Below are 20,784 nucleotides of genomic sequence, written 5' to 3'. Positions count from 1 at the left end.
GGTATGGCATATAGGGAATAATGTTGCACATCCAGAATATATTACAGAAAATTACATCCACTGGGCAATCAAAGATTGATGCCAGTGCAAATAAATGAGCAGAACCTAACCATCTACAACGTCACAATCTGCAACCTTAGCACATATGACGCCCATAAGCATGCGGGCAAGTTCTTGCTGCTTTGCCACACTGTCTCCGAAAACATTGATCAGTTGTTGTGTCGCACAACTCTGCACCTCTGATTCATCCACCATTTCCACCATTGCTTCAGCCATTAATTGGTTCACAAACATACATTTATTCCGTCGCATTCGAGACAGAGGATACTGAACAGATTCAGATGGCGATTTTGGCAGGCTTGTATTATTGATAGTGGAGAGTGTCTTAACCACTGCATCATAACATAAATTAGGATGGGAACCAAACAGATTAATCATGAGTTATTGCCATATTACCTGGCCTAGATTTACTGGAAAAAAACAATGGGGTTGCCTTGCTGTTTTCAGAGTTTGTCTTCTTATCTTCAGCAGCCTGCACAAAATTAACACACTAGCATTGCTATCATTGGCCAAGTTAGATAATAGGAAAACAACATTGACACAACGAATGTTTGGGCAACTAGCCTACACCAAATTAACACAATATGACACAACTATCATCAGCCAGGTAAGGTAATACGAAAGCAACATTGACACAATGAATGAATGGGCAACCAGAGAAGCACTACAATTCAGTAATGTGCGTGATATGAGATAGCACATTCATGTAGCTCAGTACGCAAAACTACCAGGCAGTTTTCCTTACAAAAATCAACATTGGCGCCTTTAACATTTTGCTACAACTAATTTTAGATCAGATAAAGGTTAGATTCATGCCGATTAACAAAATACATGCTGATGTAAAAATATAGTGATATACAACAGGTACTTACATCAGCACTGGAGCACAGAGAATTCCCGCAAGATATTTTCTCGAATACGATCCCAATGGAGGAAGTCTTGTATCGTTTAATCTTATTTTCTAAAAGAGAGACGGGTAAGAAACATGTAGAAAATATGATCAGAATGCTATAAAATTTCATGATGCGAGGATACGCACACACTTCTTAGAATGGAGTTGACATTTTTTGCTGGACTGTAGCGGACTAGTTCTTTGGCCACTGGAATCTGCTTATTATCAGTGGGAGTTGGGTTTCTCTGTGCTGGAGCAGTATCTATGAAAAATAGAGTTGATTTATTATCTCCTGGCATTTGGATCTTTTGCAAAGACCTGGTTTGTAACCCTTCAGATTCTAACATAGCCATCTTCCCCTTGCATGCCTTATATAGAAGAATGGTGATTCAGTTATAAAACATGCTACAACAGAGATGAAATAGGTACTGAAGAATAGAAAGGCATGACATATTGACATGTATTCACTCCATCCGGAAATAAATGGATGGGTCTAGGCGTATTTTAGTTCTAGATACATCCAATTTTATCCATTTCTGCGACATTTAATCCGGACGGAGGGAGTATGATGTAAGAGCTAGGGATACGACATGACAACATAGTAAAAAAACACTGAAAAACCCACTGCAGAACCAAAGTATTCAAACCCACTGATATGAGATAGTACACTCATGCAGCTCAGGATGCAAAACTACCAGGCAGTTTTCCTTGCAAAAATCAACATTGTGGCCTTTAATCATACATTTTGCTACAACTAAATTTAGATCAGATAAAGGTTGGATTCACGCCGATTAACAAAATACATGCTGATGTAAAAATATAGTGATATACAACAGGTACTTACATCTACATTGGAGCACAGAGAATTCCTGCAAGAATCTTTCCTCATAAACGATACCATTGCAGAAAATCTTCTATCTGTTAAGCTTATTTTCTAAAAGAGAGATGGGTAAAAAACATGTAGAAAATATGATCAGCATGCTATAAAATTTCATGATGCAAGGATACGCACACGCTTCTTAGAATTGAGTTGACATATTTTTGCTGGACTGGAGCGGACTAGTTTTTTGGCCACTGGAATCTGATTATTATTAGTAGGAGTTGAGTTTCTCTATGATGGAGCAGTATCTTTAAAAACTGGAGTTGGTTTATTATCTCCTGGCGTTTGAATCTTTTGCAAAGGCCTTGTTTGTAACCCTTCAAATTCTAACATAGTTGTCTTCCCCTTGCATGCCTTGTATAGAAGAATGGTGCTTTAATTATAAAACATGCGGCAGCAGAGAGATGGAATAGGTACTGAAGAATAGAAAGGCATGACATATTGACATGTATTCCCTCCATCCGGAAAAAATGGATGGGTCTAGGCGTATTTCAGTTCTAGATACATCCTTTTTTATCCATTTCGGCAACATGTAATCCGGGCGAAGGGAGTATGGTGTAAGAGCTAGGGATACGACAGGACAACACAGCAAAAAAAACACTAGTTGAATGTAAAACTGTATGCTAGCAGAATACATACATAAATAACTAAGGCAACATACACGTGTATGATTGGGAAAATAAGATGGCATTGCAACAGAGCACTAGAACAACACTTCAATGTAAAAAAACATGGTATGGTAGACAGATGAAGTACATACTGATGAATAACAATGCATAAGATATTTAGAAGCATGATGTCCAAATTAAGCAGATGGCATTGCGATAGAGTAGAATGACAATACTTAAATTTGAAAACATGTTATCATGAATGGAATAGGTACTGAAAAACAGGAAGGCATGACATATTTACATGCATGATCAGCATGCTAAGCACATGGCATTGTAACAGAGTAGATACACTCCAGGACATTATATGCATGTTGTACCCATATCACAGGCCAAGTTAGAGCAAGGACCATGTGGGGGTGAAGAGGATTCATCATCTTTCTGCAAGTCTTCTGAAGAACTGCCTTTACATGTTCCATCATATTGGGTATCATTGACATCAAATTTATTGGCCTTTATATTGCTCCGTGAGGTTCTTGTGGATATATCAGTGTGTGCAATTATATCTGACATGCATGGAAGACAACTAGTAGTTAGATTTATGTAATGAGTGCCTGTAGGAGACGACATAAATAGTAGGATTGGGGTTAACTAGCAGCAACATGTCTCATAAACTAAAGGGAGAACACCGATGAAAGCTACAGAATATGTATCGTTTGTACTCGAGATTAACTAGATGACACAAAAAAGTATTAAAGAACAACATAGGAAATACTAGAAGTGGTATAATACTATAATCACCAGCCTGTGGGATAGCATTGGCTGATGGATGATAACTATGGAACAGTGTTACCTAAAGAACAAGTATCTTAGTTGAACTATGGAACAACGTTAACTCCCGAGCAAGACCCGTAAGAGATCAGCATGAATATACAGTGAAATGTGATGATCTATTTTTCATGCTTAGATGAATAACAAAGCCATAAATGTTGCACACAAGTAAGATGAGGGTACAACCTATCTGGCTGCCATCCATAGGAGTGAGCATCATGTGCTGACTTGTGGATGGCCCTGCAGTTGTTGTGGCTGTGCTTGTCGGGCACGCGCATTCGATGCAGGGAACTGTTGAGTGGGAACTATAGCTCCCTTCTGGTGTATGCTTCCCTTGTTGGAGAAGCTGCGGTGAGTCGAAAGACGGTGTGTTTGAAGATGCAGATAACGATAATGTTAAGAACGACATATCTCTTTGATCTGAAGAATTACACTAAGAGATCAACAGCAAGGTACGAGAGTGGTCACACGTCTGTTGACTGAAGACTAAATTGGGGTCACACAATTTTATTTTATTTTGGTACTGTCCGATCTACGCCGGATGGCTGGCCGTCTTGTGCCTCCCGGCTGACACTGTTCGAAATCTTCCCCGAAGAGCCAGCGACCAACGGCAGAGCAGCCTACCTCCGCCGTCTGTGGCCCCGTCCAAAACCCTGCTCCCCGCCCCACCGCACTGCCGTGGTTGCGCCGCCCCCGGGCCAATCCACAAAGACTCCCCGTCATCCAGATCCGGCGGCGGCAGTACCTTCAACCCACGCAACTCTAAAAGATAGCCATCTAAGCGCTGCTTCCGTGGCGAACTTTGCGGCCCCGCACCCTTACGTTAGAAACCAGCCAACCGCAGCCTAGGAGCTCCGCCGCCTTGAGGGGTGTTGCTTCCCATTGCAAATCGATTGGCCCAGAATAAAAATTGAGACAACTGACGCCTAAATAAAGTGATTTGAGATGAGGGTGCGACCTATCTGGCGGCATGGTGAAGTAGGCAGGTTCAGCTGCCGAGTCGGTGAGGCCGGCGCGGTTGCGGTGGCGACCGACGGCAGGGAAAGAGCGATGTCGCGACGGTCGACGGCTACGCCGAAGTAGTGCCAGGACTCTGGACGGATCCAAAGTTGGAGCCGCTCCGGTGCCGTGAACAACGACGGGGGTGAATCGGCTCCAGTACGGTTCACGCGGCCGTCGTCGAGTCAGCACCAGCAGCACAGAGTAAGAGGCGCACGGCCCAGTGCACGACGGCAAATGGACAGCTTCTCCGGCATTAGGGAGGAGGGCGGCTGTGAAATTGGTGCGGTGGGGGGTGCCATGGAGGTGGGGCTGAGGTTTCGCGGCTCCGGAGAAGGGAGCTTCCAGGGGAGAAGGTGATTTCGCGCCCATGAGGTATGAATGGGGGCGGGCAGGGGAAATTGGGAGGGGAGTGGAACCATGTCTTGCAGACGCATTTGTCTGAAATTTGAGGGGGGGTTACAGTTCTACCCTTGCCTATAGGCTTCTCGGCTTGGGTCTATGTACTGAGGGTCGGGGATAGTAGAGTAACTTTGCTTCTCTGGGCGGGAGCGATTTCTAGCGAGGAGGGCGTGTTTTGAACTATAGTGGGCGCGAGCGATTTCGGGCGAGGAAAGCGTGTTTTGAAATAGTGGGCGCGAGCTATTTCGGGCGAGGAGAGCATGTTTTGCCGACCATGGTTTATGAATTATTCGGCACATGTCATTTCGGCCGAGGAGAAGGCGCGCTTGGATGAAGTTATGAACCTACCCTCGATGTACAACGGGCCAATTGATGCGTGTCCCAGATAGGACGGTAATTTCGCGTCTCCCATTTATTTGCTCGGGCGAATTCCACCGAGTAGAGAGGATGTTTAACGGTTCGTTATTTTGGGAGAACGAGCATCCACGTCTACCTTACCAAGTCGATTCGGATCAAATTTTGAAATATTAGCTTGCCACTTTTTTTAGATGGAGAGATGATGCTCGGGAGTAATGTGTTTTTACATGCTCGTTGCTAGCGATTTACTATATGACAAATAGTTGACCCACTAAAAAACGCGAATCAAACCCAAAATGAAATATCTCGATTCAATGAAATAGCTTGTTCAGTAGATCAAAATAGTGAACTAAATCCAAAATTGAACACCTCAATCGAGTAGCATGTTGTACAGTATTATAGTACTCCATGAACATGTTGAAAGTCAAATTAATGAACTTGTTTGATATACGCATATATCCGTTCATGTGTGGATTGCAGACAACATGTTCTCCAATTTAAATATTTGAATGCAAGTTTATATCGAAACATGGTTTATATCAGTCTTTGATGCATAAAACGCGACCCCCCCTCTCCCGGACTCCTGTTCTCTCTCTCTCTCTCTCGCCGATAATCTTCAATTCTGTCGCATGCATCCGACACAAAAACCTTGTTCGTCCCTCTCCCTTTCTCTCCATCTCTCTCTCTCTCTCGCTCTCTCTTTTGTGTGTGTGGGGGGGGGGGGTCTTTCTAGTTCGCATGCATATATACACCATCTATAGGTCTCTCTCGCACACTATGTATGATACTCTAGCTAGTCCAAGCTAGATATCTTGGGTGCACTCATCGTACGCACACAGATTCCTTGGCTCTTTGCCTGTAACTCTCTCACGCATCACTATGTCATCTCGGAGCTCTTCCCCCCTCTCTCAAACTCTCCATCCACCTGGGTCACACATACACATGCATATCTCACTCGCACTCGATAGGCCCATCTAAAACTCTATCTCTCCCCCTCGTTCTCTCTCCATATCACACGCGCACACACACAATCTCATGCCCAGCTAGCCAAGTATGATGGTCTCTCACTCAATTATAGGCACACGCAGTCCCCCCTATATGTATATGACTAGCTAATCTTAGTCTCCATCACAAACATGTGCATGGTCTATCTCGGTTTCTCTCGGGGCATCTTTCTATCGCACACAAACTCCCTCGATCTCCCACCCATATAGTCCCCTCACGATCTCGACGGGATCTATCTATCACAAACACACCCTCTCTCCCTCTTCATGCGTCCATGCCATCCATGTGTCCCTCTCGACCTTTGTTCCTTGTTGGCCACACCTCTATTGGACATGTGCTACAAGGGTGTCTCTCTACGTTGCAAACAATCACACACTAGCTATGTTCGTGTATCTCCTCGCCTCGCTTTTCCATCTCGGAGATGCATGCGTGATATGTTCGCATAAGAAACGAAAAACACACACTCTCTCTAATTTATCGTTTGTTATCACTTTCTCTTTCACACACATACTCTTTTTGCACACTTACTCATTCTCCTTCACACGCACTTGATCTGTCTCGACTGAGGCACTCTCCTCGGTCCATAGCATATAGATTTATTGAAAAGTCAAACATCACAAAGTTTGACCATGTACGTGGAGAAAAAGAATTACATCTAGTACGGTAAACATATGCCATTAGATTCACCATGAGATGTAGTTTTGTATGATGTATCTTTGGTATTGTAGATATAAATAACATTTGCGTAAACCTGATCAAAGTTTCCAAAGTTTGACTTCTAAAAAATTTACATGCATTGCATTATCGAGCGGATGGAATATCTCTTTCCCCCTCTCAGCTATCTGACGCACCACTCAGCCTTATCGGGGCTCCTCAATCTCTCTCAAACTTTATTGGTCAGTTTGGTTCGTGACCTGACCCTCATGCCTTGATGGCCGGTACTGTCTGGTGTGGACGTGAGATGTAAAATATTTCTGCCTGGCCAGGCTTGTGTGGTGCTGAAGCGTTTGGTTCATGCTTGGGCCAGGCAAAGCATCAACGTCTCATCAATCAATCCATGCATCAATTATTTAATGCTAATATCCATCCATGTTGCTGTTAGCCTCGTGGCCACACGACCAGGCACGACAAGGCGTTCGAAATCGGTCGCCTGGGCCAGGCTACTTGCAGTGTCTGGAGTTCAGCCAGGCTAATTAAAGTGCAAGGGAACCCAGGCCAGGCGGGCTTTGTTTTTCACAGGGTAGCAACCAAACAAGCGTGCATGAAATCCAGCCACAACCCCAGGCCAGGCAAAAGATGCTCAGGACGCAAGCCAAACTGGCCTTATATCTCCTTGGTTCACACATACACATGTCTCGCTCGCGCTATACATATAGACCCATCCAACACTCTCCGCCCTTGTTCTCTATCCATGTGACACGCACCCCCCTAAGTACCATAATCCCTCAATCCATCATAGGCGCAAGCGCACTCCCCCCTCCTAAGTATGATTATCTCTTACTAGCCAACAGGAACACACGTATTGTCTCCTTCCATCCATACGTCTATCTCGATATCTCTCGGGGCATCTTCTATCGCGCACACACCTTGTCACTCGATCTCCCACCCATGTAGTCCCATTACGATCTCCAGGGGATCTCTCTATGACAAAAATACACTCTCTCCTCCCCATATCTGCATTTTCTCCGTACGTCTCTCTCAACCTCTCTCCCTTGTTTGTCAGACCCCTCTTGGCCACGTGCTAGGGGTCTTGATCTCTCGGTTCCAAACAACCACACACTATCTCCTCACCTTGCCTCCGTTGTCGAAGATGCATGTGTGATATGTTTGCATAAGACACACACGCTTTTTCTCTACTTTTATCGTGTGTTGTCCATGTCTCTTTCACACACGCACACACACTTTTTTCACTCACTCTCACTCTCTCTCTCTCTCTCTTGTTAGGGACTCTGTCACGTCCATAAGCATATGGATGTTTTGAAAATTCAAACCTCAGAAACGCTTGACCAGGTATATGTGGAGAAAAACATTTACATCTGGGACGATCATTAGATTCATCACAACATGTACTTACTTCATACTATCATTTATCTTTGATATTGTAGATATAAGTAATTTCTTTATAAACTTGGTCAAAGTTTCAAAAGTTTGACTTAAAAAATGTTGGAACTACATTATCGAACGGAGGGAGTAGCTCTTTCTCTCTCTCTCTCTCTCTGCTATCTCTCACGGGCCTCCCATCTCACTCGAACTCTCTATACCAACGGATTATACGCTCACTGTGTCAGTGTATAGCTCCGTATATTGTTTCGTTGACCGGTCAACCAATCCACATGCTGCCTTGTCAGCTCGTGTTCTGTATCTTCGTGTGCTGGCCCATGTGGCAGTGGGTGAAAATAAGTAAACTAGAGGCCCATCTGACACGCAGTGAAGTAAACAAAGTTGAAACCACTCGGGGTAGCACCCCGCACGCTAGTAAATTGAGGGTGCATTGAGGACAAACTTCTTGCGCGCGAAGGACGCACTCGCGCACAATTCACCACTGCGCGGCGGCATGCACAGAAGGACGCACTCGCGCACACCCAGCACACAACACACACCAGCACACGTGTACACATCTAGGAGTAGAAGGCCATGGAAAAATCTGGCGCGATGGCCGCTGCCGGAGCCGTCCACCCCCAATCTTGGTGTTCCGTGCAATGCATGAGCATCTACGCACGGGAAATTATGTCGAACAGGGCTAGTTGTAAGCAGGCTAGCTCTATAGCCATGATAGTGACTGCAGACGGTGAGGCTGACTATGGTATGCCGAACATGACGCCTATACTCAGGTGTCATCTCTGGCGCAGGGTCTTGTCACTTCACTATGAGGAGCAACATGTAATAATTTGACCAACGGGTTGTACAGTGCTAGTACTCCTACTACTACATTGGTAGTACTACTACTAGTACTAGTAGCACCACCGTCTGGATTTAGGAGTACTACCACGTCCACCGGCACCGAGGAACGTCTCCAGGTAGTATTGCTTGAGGCCGCCAGGGCGAGGGGCCGCTTGGACGACAGCTTCGTCTCCTTGTTCGATGAGGTCCTCATCGGTTTCCTCGACAAGTTCACCGTCGTCAAGAAGCTTGCGGGCGACTTTGACGTAAGCCTCCAGCTGACGCGCCCAGGCTCTGCGATGCCCGCCACCCTCAACGGCCACTATGGTAACAACCTCTTCGACGCACTGGTGGCCCTGCGACTGCCCGCCGTCGCGCCAGAGAATGTCCACCTCGAGGTCGCGCCCGCCGCAGCAAGACACCATCGACATAATCACCCACGTCTACGCAATAAACGTCCACAAGGACTACTACATCCAAGAGGAGGACGATAGGACGCTGGCCTTCTTGGAGCGCAGGGCAACCTTGGACGGCACTGTTCAGAAGCACGTTGAGCTCGCCGCCAACGCCGCTGCTCCTCACACGTCAGTTGGTGACCCGGTGCACTAGGGCGTGAGGATGTCGTTGAACGTTGATGGATCCGTATGTATTTTTATCTTTTTGTCAAATCCATGTAGTAGTATATGATACTACAGTAATTATCTTACCTTTCGCATCAACTTCATAATTTTTGTACGAACTCCATGCATGAACGACGCCAGAGCCAAACTTCTCATTACTCTAGGAAAAATCGTTATTTTCTATCTATCGGTCGCGCCGTGGAGCAGAACCAAATTTTACAAGTTACGAGTTCAAAAGGAAAAGCCTGCCGTGTTCGCGTCGCACCCCCACACGGTTGGTCCGGCACGCCGCTCAAGCGGGAATGCATGCCGTGTTGCATTTTCACTTACAAGTGGGACTGCAGTTGAGCAAACCGACTATCGGCAAACCCCCACCCCGCCCACCGCACGATGGCTGAGAAAACAGGAGGGAGAAGAGATGGCTATAGCACGGACTGCAAGAAAATTGGTGTCAGATGGGACTCGTGTGGGTGGCGTGTGCCGTACTGCTAGACGTGAATGCTACTGAGTTATGGCCCATGCCACCCCACTATATTGAGCCTATATCGAGGTATGTAGAACAAATTTCCTGCAGTCCATGCTCAGTTCTCCTCTATCTCTCTTCTCAGCCAGCCAGCGGACGCGCGGAGCCCATCGTCTGTTTGCTCACATGCAACCCCACATGTCAGTGAAAACGCAAGAGGACCCACTAAACCTACACATCTTTCACCTCGACGTGCTGGTGATGAAAAACAAATCCAATAAAGATCTTCGGTGGCCGCTTTTGGAGTTACTCAAGAGTAGTAAGATTCTATTTATAGTTTAACCCAAGATGCACATCTCGTGGCTTCAACTACCACTCTATTTTCTTTCATGACACGACCTGGATGCTGGATGTCCCATGTGTCGGCAAAAGGAGGAAGAACCCGACCAAATCTTCGGTTCTACTCTCGGATTAGACTAGTTGTGCTAAGTTAAAATTTTTATTGTGCACTCCCTCCGTTCCAAAATACTTGACTTCCATTTGTCAAAAAATGGATGTACCTATATACTAAGACATGTCTAGATACATATATATTTTGACAAATAGAAGGCATGTATTGTGCAACGGAGGGAGTAGAATGGATGCAAGTTTTTGTATTGGGAAGAATAGTACATCCATATATTGATAGAGCACAATTTAGTAGATGTTCTATCACTATTAGCTAGCACAGACGCAAGATCGAGCCTCCACAGATCAACAATGAATGCATCGAGAAGGCACTAATCCAACTTACAGGAGTAGTAAAATGTATTCTTGTGGTTCTTGTTTTCTTTGGTCTTGCTTTTCTAGTCAAAATTATCATTGGAGTCCGTGCAAAACGGAGGTGCATTTGGGGTCATGCGTTGGAGTTGGCCTTACAAGTGGGACCACAGTTAAGGAAACCGACTATCGGCAAACCCCCACCTCGCCCGCCGCGCGATGGCTGAAGTTAGAGAAACGACGAGGTTGAAGAGATTGCTCTAGCACGGACTCCAAGAAATAATATGGTGTCAGATGGATGTCATGGTGGCGGTGTGTGCCGTACTCCTGGACGTGAATGCTTGTTCTGGCCCATGCCACCCTACTACTCCCTACTACTTACTCCTACTATATAGTACTAGTATCGAGGATTCGAGGTCCTGGTTACGTACATCGAACACATTAACATATGGCTACAGTAAAAACACCCGCCCGACGCGCGAAGCATCTGAAGCTAGTACAAATAGTGTACTACTACTGTTGATTGGCCTCATCCGATAACCTATTGCAATGCACGTACAATTATGTATTCGGAAAATATTTTTTTGCCTCGTCGCACCACTCACTCAGAGAAGTGACTCGAAAGCCATTCATAAATTTAGTAAGTTTACCACACGCATATCATTTTATTACATACAACAGGTCATCAACCCACATCGACACCGAGGATACATTATAAATACTAAAGTTTTCACCACACAACAAATAACAAGCAATGAAATGAACTTCAACTCAACCATTCCTCGGCGTTGGAAACGCTTGCTTTGAACCACAAGTGATTCTCTAGGACGGGCCATCGATTGTCGATCTGGAAACCAACGCGGGACTGATCATCCAGGCTGAAGCGGCCTACTATATCCCTACCAGGGTAGGGAACCACACAAATGTCTGAGGTATAGACACAGTTGCTTCTCATGGATGTGTCAATAGCAGTTGGATCGCCTTTCACCATCATCGGATAGTTTTGTCCAAGGAAGAGCGAGTTTTCTCCAAGACTATCAATTCTATACCAGGGAGACGGAGTTGGCGCTAGCACACTAGTATCCATCCCGAATACCATACAACAGGTGTTGGAATAGGTCCGGAGAGTGCGACCATGGGAGGCACCTGCTTCCTTAGCAGTAACATCATCAGTGGGCTGTATACACACAAGAAGAGGTGATCCATCGGAATTAGTTGCCAGGCGCCACAGAGTATATGGGCGCTGCTCGTCCTCATGCTCGTGATCATCACCATCGTCATCTCCCCATTGGTTATAAATTTTTTCAAGTATAGGTGGTGGGATGTTCACAGGACCTTGGAAAACACAAGAAGAAGGTTAATTAGTAAAGGGGAACTTGCTAACCCGCATGCATGTGGATGAAACAATTATAATTATGGTGGAAGACAAAACGTACCGAAACTATGAGGATGCCATGCAAAAACAGTGCCACGAGTGGTGGCAGCAAACACAAGGCGCTCGTATTGAATTGCATCACAGTACTCATCCGTGTACAGAAACTGATTTTGAGCAATATCCATCGAGTGAAACCGTCAAGGAAGGCAACAAGCTTGTCGAAGATAGCAACAACATCATAGTCGTTGTAATTCCAAGAGCGGTTGGGAACTCGACAAATTGCTATCTTCCGTAGAATACAGTCACCATGATTGTATTTGAACGTGCGTACATTACCGGTGTGCTCAACCTCTGGGCAGTGTGCTGAGATTTTTGGAAGTGGAATCCGGTGACGAGTGTACACATTCACAAGTTCCCACTCGCAGTTGGACCCAATGTAAACAACCCAATCTCCATTTGTGCCCGCCCAAGCCTTGCCCTCAAGCGATGGCATCTTAACATCATACATATCATTATCAAGCGGCATCAACTTGCACAGAGCGAGGCCTCCGTCGTGCCGGCGCCAGTCATCATCGGGGTCACGGCGAAGAAGATAGGGGAGATCAAACCGCTCCTTGACTCTTGGGTTCTTTGTAATGATGTTATTAGTTGAGTCGAGAATGGGCTTGAACGAACCTGCCATGCTAGCTGAGGTGTTGACGTCGCACCGATTAATGAGTTCCTCCACCACGTCATCTTTTAGATCGGGGCAAGAATAACGGGGTCGTTTCTGGCCTGTTCCCTCCATGGAGAAGACGATCGAACAATGGCAGAAGAAAGGGTGAAGGGCTGAAGGAAAATGGAGGAGGGAGAGGGAGAGCGTGCGACAGCAGTTCCAAATCGAGAGGGAAAGGCGAAGAGTCGGTGGACGGTTGCGAGTTTGCCACGGTTCACGAAGAGGCGCCCCGGCCTACACGTTCGTTCAGAAATACTCCTACTACTCACCGTCGTCTCACTGATATGTTGGAACGGGACCACATGTCAATGAATCATGGTGTGTAATTTCTCGTGCAAAATGTGATCTGGCCGCGTTGGCCCGAGGTGCCGCATTAGTTATTGACCTTTATTTTTTTAATGGCGTGACGATCAGTTTTGAAGCACGACTAACTAGTACTGTACGCAGAGAAAATATAAACTACTCTACCACTACTCCACCTCCAGTACTAGTAGTATAAAAAAGATATATAGGCTGGAGCTTGAGCGCTTTCTTGCTAAGGGCTGTCCACTTGCTTCTCACACTACCACCCTATCTCCAGATCTAAAAAATACGGCCCCTCTCTCCCTCCTCACCGGTGGTCACAGATCCGCCGGGGAAGAAAAGGACGTGCAGCGTTGACGCACTCGTCGTCGGCAAGCGAGGTCACGCACTGATGACAAGGCCGTCCTCTCAGACCTAGCGCCTGTGTTGGATGGCCTCTGTCCCCAAGCTCGCTGCCGTAGTGTGTGCGGAGGACGACGACCACAAGCGAAGCCACTTCCCGCTGACCCTCAGGTATGCTACCTCTTTTCGAACCATAACCTTGTTCTATTGCCCCATCTGCCACATCGTTGCATGTGGATCTTTTTCCACTCCACCATCTTCCCAATTTTCTATCCTCTGCTCTGCTGGCCACGCAGACGAAAACCATAATTTGCACTATTAAAGGAAACCCTACTTCATGCAGACTAATCCATGTCTGGGTTGAATAAGGAAAGGAAGGGAGACTGTACTATCCAAGAGAGTAGGCATCGAACCCGCATCTAGGTTGAAAAGGGGAAATCAGTAGCTAAGGAACGAGTCTCGTGTCTCTTGGTTGAAGAAGTGTAGAAAGGCATGACAACGCAATAGAGAATGACCAGGTCGATCGGTTTGTTGTCCTCGCATAGGAAAAAGGTGGCTAAAGAGAGCAAAAATGGGACGTAATCCACATATGCTGCCTGGATATTTGTTGCTCTGGGCAACCATACCTCCCTCACCACTCTGCGTCTGTGGAGGTACATCGTACTGGTGCGTCCACTGTCCGAATGGGCCTCCCATGCTCTTATTGCCACTTTTTTTGCTGTTAGTATAACGCCAGCAGTCAAGTCAAGCAATGCTACTGCTAAAGTGATGCCACATTTAACTAATGACGCTCTCAGTCTAATGCCACCGATAAATTTAAGCAATGCCATTTAATGTCACTGGATTATTTCAGGGTTAGCTGTTGATTGTGGATGTATTAAAGATTTTTCAGCTAAGGCATTCTAATGTTGTTGCACAGCCAGTATACCAACGATGAAACTTGTTACTACCTTCAGATTTTTGCACTGTTGATGCTTATAGATTACATACCTCACTTTCATGAGATAAATTAATTTTTTTGTACAGTGTCACCAAAATGCCAAGGCGCTGATGTCATTTTATTTTGGTTAAACTGCACAGACAATTATGAAGACAAGAGGAAAGGTCAAGAGTGGGCACCTCCTCCTTCGGCTGTTCTCTTGATTCGTTCGGTCAAGTTTTAATGTTTGATCGATTATCAAGATTGGGATAGCAATTTTTAAGGTCCCCCCAAGTTCGAAATGATATTTACCTTGGAGGTACATGGTTTGCAATTTTTTTATACTGTCATTAGTTAATAATGCTAGTTACCTTCAGACTTTTGTATTTGGTTTAATGCTCATGCAGAGCTAGTATACCAATGCTGAAACTTGTTACCTTTACATTTTGTATTGTTAATTCTTATAGAAACCTTCCAGTGCTAGAGTTTATTGAAATCTGTTCAGTAAAACCATTGTACTGTACCCTGTAATAAACTAACTACTCTACTGTTGCACTAGCCACTGGATTAGTGTATATTTGTAGTATTCGAATGGTGTTGCATTAGCGTATGGACATAAATAAAGTGTGGCAAGCTTTCCCAGATATGTGCTCAAGAAAACTACTACCTGTTTTTCTAAATACTAGACGTTTGGGTACTTTAAATTGAACCGCGAAAACGTCTTATATTAAGGAACAAAGGGTGTAGAGTTCACTCAAATTATCCCGGTAAAGCTAGTCACACCTTTGTTAAAATTAATGTTCATTATGTTATCGGAGGAGGTCTGTATGTTTGTCTCTAATGCCTGTCGACTACATACCTGACATCATGATGTAATGTTAAGTCATTTCCTTTTGTACAATGTCACTGAATTGTCAAGGCGGTGATGGCATTTTATTTTAGTAGAACTGCACAAAATTTGCTTAAAAGAAGAGGAAAGGTCAGGAATGGCTCAGTTTTCAGAAAAAACTATGTATGCCTTCCTGACATCAGCCGCTGTTGCTTTATTTATTCCTTCAAACAGGTGGTTAGAAACAGTCTTGCTACCTTTTCCCATTATGAAATTGGAATGCTTATATTTGTGAGTTTATGCTTCAACTAGTGCCACTTTTAGAGTAATCACACTTTCAATATCTATGCAAACAGGGATGCTCGATTTTAGTGGAACTGCACAAAAAGTCCAACTGGTTCAACATTAGGAGCATGTTTTTTCCAAACCTTTATATCCGATTGGTGGCACTATGAGCTGTTCATTACGAAGGTACATGGTTTGCTACTATCTTGCTACTCTTTTTGTACTGTCATTAGATAGTAATACTAGTGGTTTGCATGTGAATTTATTGGCAGGGTGGACCTACATTGGAGGTGCAGGACATGATTCAATGATTGGATGCTCAATTTCGGTTGTATTGATTTCACCTCTTCATCACTACGAACATGGATATCCTTGGTCTGATGAAGAATAGGCGCTATATTTCTGCTCTGAACCAGCAAATCAATTCAGTATGAAATTGTCCAGGGCAAAACATAACTGTATCAGATTGTCCAGTGCAGAACATGACAGATGCTAAGCGGAAGAGACATGTTTAAACCGAAAATACAAGGTGTGGTATATGTTTACTAGCTGCTTGATATTTGTGCAGACGGAGATGTCTGCCCGTTGCTATTTGGCAAACAAACAAAGTGTCCGCAATTTTGGTTGAACTGCACAAGAGAATAGTATAGTCACTGCATGCAGTGCCATTTGAAAATAGACACAGAAAGATTGGATAGTCACTTCATGGACTGCAGAAAAGTGTCCATGAAGTGTCCATGAAGTGACTATCCAAACTTTAACTTAGGCAAAATGATGCCCATTGTATAATCAGACCAAAGCAATGAAGCACCTACTGTAAGTGCATCTAGTGCCACCCCTAGTTGGTTTTGGAGTATTGACGACAAACCTAGTTGAGGGACTAATGTGTTTGTGAGAATTGTAGGATAACACAGGTAGAAGTCCCTCATTGATTCGGTTTTCCTACCAGAGATGACCCCTAAAAATGTATGAAGACATTGATGTCAAAGGTGGTTTATGAAGATATTCTCATTGAAGACCATGACAAGAGAAGACATCGCATGAAGCCTATGGAGCTCGAAGACTTAGATCTTTTGTAGTTCTTTTTCTTCTCTGTTGAGTCATAGGAACCACCGTACTGTTAAGTGGGGTCCAAGAGAACCAGTCAGAATGACTGAAGTGATGCTTAACCAAAACCTATGTCTTCGAGTGAAGACTATGAGAGCGAATCTTGTCCAGAGTCGGACAAGTCAGCTTTGCTTGTAGCCCAAGTAAAGTTGCCGTGTGAGTTTGAAATCTGACCATTGGAACACGTGTCAGTTCCTTAGTGACCCAGGGTCATTTTAGACAAATCAGGTCGGGTTGCCTAGTGGCTATAAATAGCCCACCCCCTACAACCATAAACGGTTGGCTGCTCTGAGTTAGAGTACGGCTTTTGTCGTTTGAGAGCAACCCACCTCGATGCCTTTGAGAGAGAATTCCTTGCGAGGATAAAGCCCTAACCACCCAGAGCCAAAGAGAGTTAGGCATCACTTAAGTCTTCTTGTCTCTGTGATCTGAAGACTTATTACACTTGAGGACTGTGAATCCTCCAGCCGGTTAGGCGTCGCGTTCTGAGCATCCAAGAGACATTGTGGATCGCCGGTGAACGGAGTCTATGAAGGTTTGGGAGTCTACCTTGAAGACTTACCAGAGTGATTGGCGAGGTCTGTGTGACCTTAGCTCAAGGGGAATACGGTGAGGACTGGGTGTCCTGAGCTGCGTGTTCAGGACTGGGTGTCCGGGACTGTGTGTCCTCAGGTTTAAATACCTAGCCGCTCTAACCAGACATACAGTTGTCACAGCAACTGGAACTGGTCCAACAAATCATTGTCTTCAACGAGTCACTGGTTTCATCCTTCCCTTCCCTTTACTTACTATTGGTCCTTGTGAAGTCATTGTATGATTGCACCATCTTTTGTCTTCACTGAGTGACTGCGTGTTCTGTTTGGCTTCATAATATCTTCCTACCTGATCCTTACTACCTAGCTACTATTAGTCATTGTGCTTTCACTTCATTGAATACTCGACTATGGTTTGCCTAGTGTAGTCTACCTTCCGCTGCATGGTAATAGGTTTATTTCTATCGTTTGTCTTTGAAACTTCCACGTTTCGAAGACTTCCATAAAAATCGCCTATTCACCCCCTCTAGTCGATATAACGCACTTTCAATTGGTATCAGAGCAAGGTACTCCCTTGTTCTGTGTGATTCGGTTTAACCACCTGGAGTTTTAGCTATGTCGACTGCAGGGATAATTAAAGTCTCCGTTGCGTGCCCCGTCTTTGATGGAACTGAATATCCCTACTGGAAGAATAAGATGCGCATGCATCTTGAAGCCATTGACGTCGACCTATGGTATGTCGTCAAGAACGGCGTTCCCAAGGCTGGAGAAGGTGTCACTGCTGCTGATGTCAAGAAGTTCATTCAACTGGACTCTACTGCCAAGAATATCATCTGTGGTCATGTGACCAAAGGACAGTATGGCTGCGTGAGTGCTTTGGAAACATCTAAGCTAGTCTGGGACTGGCTCTCCAAGGTCAACGAAGGCGTCTCAACTCAGAGAGATTAGAGAATCAGTGTCCTTCGCAACCTCTTCAACCGCTTCAAGCAAAATGACAATGAGAATGTCCAGCTCACGTTTGATCGACTCACTGACATCACAAATGAGCTTCAAGCCCTCGGCGCTACTGAGATCACCAAGCATGAAGTCGTCAAGACACTACTAAGATCACTTGACAGTTCGTTTGACACCCTAGCCCTGATGATTCAAGAACGTCCTGATTTCAAGACACTGGATCCGTCTGACATACTTGAGAGGCTCAACACACATGAGTTTCAGCTTTATGAGAAAAGAGATATCTACGGTCCAAACTATGGGCGAACTCATGCCTTGAAGGCAAAAGCTGTCTCCTCATCTGAAGAAGAATCTGACAGCAGTTCTGATGATCCTGAAGACATTGGAAAGGAACTTGCTATGCTTGTGAAGAAGTTCCAAAAATTCACCAAGAAGAAAGGTTTCAGAAAGTCTTCACGATCAAGCTCAAGGTATGATGAAGCTTCTGCTCATGACTACAAGAATAAAACATGTCACAAGTGCAAGAAACCTGACCACTTCATCTCTGAGTGTCCGCAGTGGGACAATGAGAACAAAAAGAAGAAGAAGAGCAAGGAATATGACTCTAACGACAAGAAGAAGAAGAAATACTCAAAGTCTTCTTCCAAGTCTTCATCACACAAGAAGAGCTCATCTGGCAAGGCACGTGCGTTTGTTGGCAAGGAAATGGATTCAGAGGAGGAGTCTGCTTCTGAGGAGGCGGAGGTGGAGTCTGAGGAGGAGTCCGATTCTGGCATTGCAAGTCTGGCTACAGAATACGTTGCCAAGTCCATCTTCAACACTAAAGACAATGACTTCATCACCGACACCGATGCAAATGACAAGGACTAGTCCGCTCCTACCTACTGCTTCATGGCACGCGGTGCCAAGGTAAACACACGCACCACTCACTATCAAACATCTAGTGAAGATGACTCTGATTGTGGTTCAATACCCAGCTACAAAACACTTGCTAAAATTTCAACTGAACAACAGAAAGCCATGGAACATATTCAAAAACTGTTAGACAAAAGCGATGATCTGTTAGGCGCTGAAATGACTCGATCTGAGTCCTTAATTGAAGACATAAAAAATCTTCACGTTAAGTATGAGGAAGTTGAAAGTTGTCATGAAATGCTCTCAACAACTCATGAAAAGCTTTCCTATGATTATCTTCAAAGGAAGCAAGATCTTGAGAAATTGAGAGCGGCTCATGAAGATCTTCAAAAGGAAAACGAGTCACTTCGCGCCGAACAGATCAGTTCTGCTCAGGAAGGATTTGAACCACCATGTCTTAAATGCATTGAGCGTGATAATGCTACTTCTGTTGCTGAATGTTCTACTGCTGCTACTGTTGCAATATCTTCAACTGTTGATGTGGGAACTAACCCCTCTGCTGAGGATACCACTGCTATTGCTGATGAGAATGCTAGGTTGAAGACATTGCTTGAAACAGGGATGTACAAAAGTCTTAAAGGGCATCAGACACTATGTGATGTCCTCAAAAGGCAGATCCTGAACCGAACCCCGAGGAAAGAGGGTGTTGGGTTCGTAAGGAAAATGAATGCTGATGGCTCTTACTGGAAACCTGAGCAGTACCCCAAAACCACATGGGTTGCTGCAAAGGAATCTTCAGCAGATCCATCCACTCTATCTGGCTTCACTTGTGCTAACCCCATTGTCATTGATGAATCCTTTGATGCAAACTATAAACTGTTTAAGAATCAGAATGGTGAAGTGTTTGCCAGGTACATTGGTACTAACTGCAGGAATGGACCGCCTATGAAGAAGATCTGGGTACCGAAAAAGTGTCTGGAGAGTCTTCCTGTGAATGTCATCATGACACCACAGGTGAAGAAGACAAACCCCAGACCACAGGCTTCATATGGTCCAAAGGCTTCATACAGACAGAGGACTCACCTGAGTCGCACTAACGCAAATGTTTTGCAGGGAAACCATACTCAGGCCTATGAATATGAGCGCGGTTCATCAAACCGCCATGTTCATAAGACCAAGAACTATTCTGCTTATTCTTATGAGTACTATTGTCCACCTGCAAGACTTTTTGCTAGGGCTCCAAAGCCAAAGTTCTCAGATGCTGCACTTAGACTTATTGCTTCTAAGCCACCCTTGAAGATGTGGGTGGCTAAGAAAGCTTAACTCTCTTTTGCAGGGAAGGGTCTCTAGCAGAAAACCAAAATCGTCTGACGCTATTGCTGGGGACCTTAAACATCTTGTAGGGTGCAAGATCAAATGCCTGAATGGTCTTATTATGTACTTCGTTCCTGAATCGCTTGCTACTCTCCCTATCAGTCCTAATCTAGATCTAAGCTTTCATAACCCACTGGTTCGTCAAATGTTTTTGCTTCACAATTCTCTTCGTGAAGGCTATCCCCCTAACTGCACTGTAGGGTACGACACCAGCGTCTTCAGAATGGATTATTGATAGTGGGTGTACCAATCACATGACTGGCAAAAGAAGCCTTCTTATGGACTCAACCTTACGTCCATCCGACAAGAGTCACATCACATTTGCTGACACTGGTCAAAGTAAGGTATTGGGTCTAGGTAGAGTTGCAATCTCAAAGGATCAACACATGGATAAAGTCATGCTTGTTGAATCCCTTGGCTTCAACTTAATGTATGTC

The sequence above is a fragment of the Triticum urartu genome, chromosome 7A (assembly GCF_056163025.1).
Source record: "Triticum urartu cultivar PI428250 chromosome 7A, HENAU_Tu73, whole genome shotgun sequence".
Taxonomy (NCBI): Eukaryota; Viridiplantae; Streptophyta; class Magnoliopsida; order Poales; family Poaceae; genus Triticum; species Triticum urartu.
This window is presented reverse-complemented; position numbering follows the sequence as displayed.